Genomic DNA, 8,054 nt, shown 5'->3' on the forward strand with positions numbered 1-8,054 from the left:
ATACTTATTTAATCAAATAACTGCATGCCAGATGTGGGAGGATGACCTAAAAAATGAGATTTAAAGGCAGACCTAAAAATAGCTTTATTGGGGTATAACCCACTCATGATATGCCTTTAAGGTATGAAATTTGATAAATTTTAACATAAATAGACTTTTGAGTAACCTTTGCCACAAATATAGTAATAAAATATTCATTATTCCTAAGAGGTACTTTCTGATATTTTCTATCTCCTTTCTCCTACTGTCTTTCTTCTTATCCACACAACTACTAACATAGATCCTCTTACTAGATACTAGATTGCATTTCTTAGAAAGTTCTATGGATGGACTTAAACAACAGATACTCAATTTTATCGCTTATTTGCAGCTACTGCAGTTATTTTTCATCACATATGCACAATGTGTAGAAGCATTGTTTATGACATTTTGTTGCTGAGCAGTCTTCCCTTAGATAAACACCCATTAAATCAAATTCATTATCTACTTATTGATAAGTGTGTGAGTATTCCAGTTTCTTTTCTTTTTTCTTTTCTTTTCTCTTCTCTTCTCTTCTTTTCTTTTCTTTTCTTTTCTTTTCTTTTCTTTTCTTTTCTTTTCTTTTCTCTTTCTTTCTTTCTTTCTTTCTTTCTTTCTTTCTTTCTTTCTTTCTTTCTTTCTTTCTTTCTTTCTTCCTTTCTTTCTTCCTTTCTTTCTTTTTTTTGAGACAGGGTTTCTCTGTATAGCCCTGGCTGTCCTGGAACTCACTTTGTAGACCAGGCTGGCCTCGAATTCAGAAATCTGCCTGCCTCTGCCTCCCGAGTCCTAGGATTAAAGGCGTGTGCCACCACACCAGCTGATAAAGTTTCTTACAAAAAAGCTAGAATCTTTAATGGTACAGGTATTGATATGGACATATGTGTCTTGTGTAGATTAAGAGTGGAAGGATTGAATTATGTTAGGTGTATATTTAACATTTTATGTTTTGTTTTCTGTTTTCCTTATTTTATGTATATATTTTGAGACATGATCTTGTTATGTAGAACTTCTTCTGTGTACCCTCCTTTTCTGCCCTTGGAACAATCTGTTCCTTGTCAGTGAGGATCACCTAAATGTGGCAGGGGGAGCTCATGTATGGGTTAGTCCAGCCATGAGCTCTGTAGATTTTTCGGAGCTTCTTAAGTGACTTGTTCACCTGGATATGTTCAATAACTAGAGAATCTACATCTAAATCCTTAAGTTCAGCACCACTCTCTTCATTTGTAAGCTTGTGCAGCAAGAATTCAGCACTTGTTTTTAGCCCTGTGTTCAGTCCCACTGTTTGGCCTGGGAGAACCAACTGACTCCACCACTATACTGCTGAAATGTAAGCATTGCTTCTTTAAAGTGACATCCTTCAGATACTTGGTGGCTTTGTAGATACACATACCCTTGATGGCCTGGGCAGTTTCCTGGGTGTTCTTAAACTGAACATGAAAGTTTGAACTTATTGATTTTGTGGGGTTTTTTGAGTCAAGAGAATAGGGAACCATCTTCATAGGTCACAGCTGCTGCTTGCAGGAAGAACAGTAATCCTTTCTTCTATAGTCTCTAAACAAACATTAATTCCAACAAATATAATTTTCTTCTAAGACAGCATAGATTGAGTTTCTATTTTATATTATATATATGTATACATTGCAGGTATATATATATATATATATATATATATGCATATATATTACATATATATTATGTATACATATTTACCTCAAGTCTTTAAAAGATATATATCTGTATAAAGATAGATTATAGAGATATAATCTATCTTTATATTAACTTCAGGTCTTTAAAAGAACTTTTTTCTATCCACTTTTTTTTTTAATCTGTTTTTGTTTTGTGCTGGGGATAGAAGGCAAATCTTCATGCACTCTACTACTGAGCTACATCCCAGACTGATTTTTAACCCCTGCCCCCCCCCCCTTTTTTGTATTTTTAAGGCAGGGTATTATTAAGTTAACCAGGCTGGTCTTGAAATAGTGATCCTGCCTCAGCCTGGGGGGAATAGCTGAGATTACAGATCTATGCTACTAGGCCTGACTGTGAGTTAGTCTTGTCTGAGTTTTCTTCTTGGTAAATTTTCCTTATTTTTTTTATCTATATATTTATTTACTATGTGTATATGTAGGAATGCATTTCTGTGGATGTGCATATGTGCATATGGCTGCAGTGGTGTACATGTTGAGATCAGTGAGTTTTGGGAGTTGATTCTCTCCTTCTCCTGTGCAGGTTCCAGAAATGGCAATCAGGTTACTGACATTCAGGCTATCAGCCTTGGCAGCAGGCACCTTTACTTTCTGATCCACCTCTCCATCTCTTAACATTGTGATGTGTATTATCTTCCTCCTGCCAATGTTTGAGAAAATTGCAGACCGAAAATCGTTGGTTTCTGGGTAGCTTTCTATTTTTATAAATATTCCTGAGGGTTTTAAGGTTTCAGCTAAGTTCCTGGAAAGTATTTTGGTCGTTTCATGCCTTGCTTTAGCCATTTCCTGAATGAGAACGAAGGAGCACTCACTGGAAGGTTAATCATTCTCTACTCCAGCATACTTGAGTGCCCCGGAATCCCAAGCCTTGTGAGGTAATCTCCTTGGCCTTAAGTTTGTCTCAATCCTGTTTTCTCTTAGCACATTTTGAGTTTCTTTGTTGTGCTCCTCTGTGCTAGTTGGAGTCCTCTGCAGCCCTCTGTGTACAATTTTCTTCCTTCCTTCCTTCCTTCCTTCCTTCCTTCCTTCCTTCCTTCCTTCCTTCCTTCCTTCCTTCCTTCCTTCCNTTCCTTCCTTCCTTCCTTCCTTCCTTCCTTCCTTCCTTCCTTCCTTCCTCTCTCTCTCTCTCTCTTTCTTTCTCTCCCTCTCTCCCTCTCTCTCTCTCTCCTTCCCTCCCTCCCTTCCTCCTTCCCTCTCTCTTTCTTTCTTTGTTCTTTTAAAAGACCCTGTTCTGCAAATCCAGACTGCTTCTGTGTTCTCATTCTCTCACCTCAGCCTGACTTAGGGAAATCTATGCAGCTCCCCCCGAACTGTTCTCTGGACTGGAATCTAGACTCTCTCAGGGAAGGGAGGATGGTAGTGCTCAATCATTTGTTTCTTGCTTTTCTTGGATCATTGTTATTCATTGTTCAATGCCTATGGCTTCGGAAACCTTCCTTCATATGCCTTGAAAACCTTATTTTCCTGATTTTCTGTGTTTTAGGTGTTTCAGGCAGGAGGGTGGATCTTCCTTCCACTCCTTCAGGAAGTCTATGAGCAGAAGTTTAAGTACAAATCCAGGTGTGTTTTGTTTCTCCTTCTGGTATAGTGTGTTATTATGTAGTCTAGGATGGTCTTGAATGCTCCACCTCCCTGCTTAGACCTCTGATGTGCTGAAATCACAGGCATGCACCCTCATACTCAGACACGCACTACTTTTTTGAGGTTCTCAGCTGGTAGCTATGAAGAGACCTTTGTAGATGCTAGAACCTAATTGTATTATCAGCAAAATAGGAAGATGTCACAAAAGTGAGATAACATTGATGGTGTACCTAGAACAGTGTTGTGCAGGTAACTGGTGCACAATATGTATTCCTTTGGATATCTTTCAATGTCTTCCTTGTTCATCGAGATGTATATAAGTGATTTACTGAATGGTTCGCAATACAACAGGCTTCAAATTTAATCCATTGTGATTTTCACATCGGATGATTAGAAGATGTCTGTAGTGTTGTTAAAAACTGCCAAACCTCTCCTAATTGTCCTAGGTATATTACTTTGGTTACCACTATTGCTAAAATTCATCTGACTGGCTTCAGGAACTGCTTAGTTTCCCGATGATGCTAAGATAAACAACAGAACACAAGCAGAGCTCACTGATCAGTGTCTGTTCCCTTTTTTCTTTCCATGCTGAGTGACAGTTTGCAAGTGTTCAAGAATCATTTCATTCCATGTTTCTTGAATACCAATTGCTAAAATTGACATTCTGTAGAAACTCAGGTCCAGTTACTCTATACCATTTCACTTAAATCACATGTATTTGTCTTAAAGGAGAGACAGGTAGGCAAAATTAGAATTCAAACTTAATACTTATATGTACATAAGTCTCTGGATCTAAATTTATACAAACACATATCTCCGTGTTTAATTTTTAATTATATTGTATGATTTTTTGTGAATTTGTTATTAGCAATGTAATCTAGGATAAGTAGGATGTACAGGAAACGTCGTCAATTTTAGCTGCAGATTACTGAATTGTATTGTTGGTTAGCTACAGTAGCTTCTGGATGTTCTTCTGGGTAGTATTCAGAGTCAATTTTAGATACCATAATTGAATCTGTTATCTTCACTCTCCCAATTTATCCTGGATAACTTTGTCATATTAATATTTCTTAATTATTAACTTTCTGATATTCTTCTTCTTCTCCTCAAAAAACTGTTTGGAGGTTTTGACTTAAAGGAGGAATGATCTAAAGTGAAGACATAGAATACCTCAATGTTTGTTGATTAATTTGTGCCCTACTTACAAACTTGCTTATTAATACAACTCTGAAAGATTAACCAATACTTGAAGATTTAATTTTATGTATGAGTACACTGTTGCTGTCTTCAGACACACCAGAAGAGGGTGTTAGATTCCACTACAGATGGTTGTGAGCCACCATGTGGTTGCTGGGAATTGAACTCAGGACCTCTGGAAAAGCAGTCAGTGCTCCTAACCACTGAGCCATCCCTCCTGCCCCATTAACCAACACTTGAAAGGGAATATTTTAACCCTGTGTAAAGCTACATTATTTATTATTACAAATAAGTGAAAAATTGAGATAACTATTCAAATATAACTCCATATTTTACTTTAACAACCTCATGTTCTGACATCTGTAGCATGATTGGCTACATAAATTCTCTGTTGTACTTTACTAGTGCAGAACTGCAGCCTAAACCATTTGATCTGTACTGATCATTCAGGTTTTGTTACAAAATCAGGCAATTATGTAGAGAAATTAGATGATGGAGCCAATGTCCATTCTTTGATACTTCCTAAAGAACTTGATTTATATTTGATTGTTGTTTTAGTTAGGATTTCTATTCCTGCACAAACATCATGACCAAGAAACATTTGGGGAGGAAAGCATTTATTCAGCTTACATTTACACATTGCTTTTCATCACTGAAAGAAGTCAGGACTGGAACTCAAGCAGGTCAGGGAGCAGGAGCTCATGCAGAGGCCATGGAGGGATGTTAATTACTGGCTTGCTTCCCCTGGCTTGCTCAGCCTGCTCTCTTATAGAACTAAGACTACCAGCCCAGAGATGGTCCCACCCACAAGGGGAATTTCCCCCTTGATCACTAATTGAGAAAATACCTTACAGTTGGATCTCATGGAGGCATTTCCTCAACTGAAGCTCCTTTCTCAGTGATAACTCCAGCTGTGTCAAGTTGACACAAAACTAGCCAGTACAGTTGTTGATTGAAATCTAAACTTTCTGATGTATGTAACAATCTCTTCATAACCAGAGTCATACTTAGATGGTCCATACATGTATTAACATGCCCGATGAAAGGGATGTTATATTAGTGCTCAATCGTGGGTGTATATGGGAACATAGATATCTATCTGAATCTCAGGGGAGAATTTTTAATGGAAAAATTATCACACATTTCCTAGATCTAGAGTTATTCAAAGCAAGCAATAACATAAAAATTCCTTTTTATGGCAATTAAATCATTCTACATCATAACCCCCTAATGATGCAAGGTGAGACAAGTACAAAACTTCATTTCAATCACAGAGCATTCCTATAATCTGCCTACTTAATTCAGGAGTCAGATAAGATGGATCTAAGTACAGGACTCACTAGTAGGACACTTTCAAATAGCCACAGTGCTTGTCCCAGTTGGACTTGGGAAAGGCTGCTTATGAACACTAGTACAAAGTTCCATTATGTCTGTGGGTCTCCATCTCTCAGGGTTGGAGAAGACTGTTCTTGAAGTGCAGTAGAAACAAAGGTCACACTTGTTGAAGAAGTCCAAAAAAGCAAAGTTTTAAAATTGTTAACAGAGTAGGATATTCAGCCTAAATTTTGCACCTTTACCTGAATTTGTAGTAAGGGTTATGTAAGGTCTTGTGATTCTTTAATGTTTAGGGAAAAATGAGGGGAGATGGGTCCTTTAAATCCTTCCATTATTTACTTTAGCATAATTATTAAGGCTGCATATTTGCCATTAGCATAGCCACTCAGGACTATTACTTTTCAGTTGTATTTAAATTTTTATCTATTAGAAATAAAGACAAAACAGTTTTTAACCCCCTGATGGAAATAAGAAATGATAGCATTAATGTCCTCTAGCACAGTAACTGCTTGTTGTGATGATTTAGCTAAACTCACTGGGATAGATATAATGGCGAAGTGGGGCTCTGTCTACTGAGTGGCAGATGCAGATCATTTGGAGGAAAAACTATAATCGTGCCCAGCACAACTCTCTTGATTTTTATTATCCACAATAAAATATGTCATTAAAGAGGGCCACGACTTGATTTTTTTTTTATGAAGTTACCCAATCAACTGGACCAAGATTTGTAGCTCTCTCTGTGTCTCTTTCTTTCAATTTCTCCTCCCTTTTCCTTCCTTTGTTCTTTATCACTTCCTCCTTTTCCTAGTTGAATATTTCCATTCCTGGTTCTTGGGAAATTATTGGATTGGTAGCATAATATATATAAAAGAAACAGTATCCAATTAGGAAGGAGCTCTGAAAGGTAGAAGAAAATGTAGTAGAGGCTAATCAGAGCATTAGATATATTTAATCATAATCAGTAATGGTAATTTACTTCAATGAGGTCTAAGCACTTGGCACAGATCAAGAAAGCATAATGCAGAACAAAGATATACTTCAAACAGACTTGAAAGGGAGAAACTAGGAATCACATTTCTTCTGTGAAAAAATAAACTAAAATCTGATATTTTACTTGTGCACTATCTAGACATGGTTGGAGTTTTCAATGTAAATAGCCATGGCACCCACTCATGGCTGTTTCTGTACCATCTGGACACAGACATGTGGTGGTACATAGAGGCTCAGAGACAAATAGTGAACTTCTGATTTATAGTAAGTATGTGAAGTGACCTCTTAGCTGTGCTGTGAATATTTCTGCTGCTATTGTTCACTTAGTATATATGTATGTATGCATGCATGTCTGTACGCATGTGTTTATTTGTGTTTGATGACAATTACATGCTGCAGATTGTGTGTAGGTCAAAGGAGAGCTTGCAGGAGTCAGTTCTCACACCCCACCATGGAGGCCCCAGGAATTGAACACAGGCTTCTAGGCCTGGCACCAAATGTCTTTACCTGCTGATTGATCTTTCAAGATTTACTGATATACATTTAAAATCTTATTTTTATTTGTGTATATGTGTTTGTGTAGGTGCATGGATGTGTGTGAGGTGCCCATGGAGACCAGAAGTATTGGCTTCCCTAGGTGATTGTGAGCTGTCTGATATAAGTGCTAGGAACGGGCCTTAGGTCCTCTGAAATAGCAACCAGTGTTTCCAACTGCTGAGCCATTTCTTTAGCCCTCTGCTGCATAACATGCCTTGACAGAATTTACAGACTGTTGTGGTTGGAACTAGAGAGAAGATTTTATTAATATATGAAAAGTACTATATAATATTAATACAGTATATATAATATACCTTTAATGTTGTCATGATTTGCTAAAACATTGTATGAATGATGTGTGTGTGTGCATGTCTGTGTGTGTGCACGTATGTTTATATATGCATGTTATATGTATATATCTTTGTGTGTGTGCATGTATGTGCACATGGGTATGCATATATGTATATGTGCCTGGATATCTGTATGTATGCATGTGAGACATTTACTTATTTTTGTTTTTTTTTTTTTGTTTTGTTTTGTTTTGTTTTTTCGAGACAGGGTTTCTCTGTGTAGCCCTGGCTGACCTGGAACTCACTTTGTAGACCAGGTCGGCCTAGAACTCAGAAATCCCCCTGCCTCTGCCTCCCGAGTGCTGGGATTAAAGGCATGCGCCACCACGCCCGGCCATTT

The sequence above is a fragment of the Mus caroli genome, chromosome 1 (assembly GCF_900094665.2).
Source record: "Mus caroli chromosome 1, CAROLI_EIJ_v1.1, whole genome shotgun sequence".
NCBI lineage: Eukaryota > Metazoa > Chordata > Mammalia > Rodentia > Muridae > Mus > Mus caroli.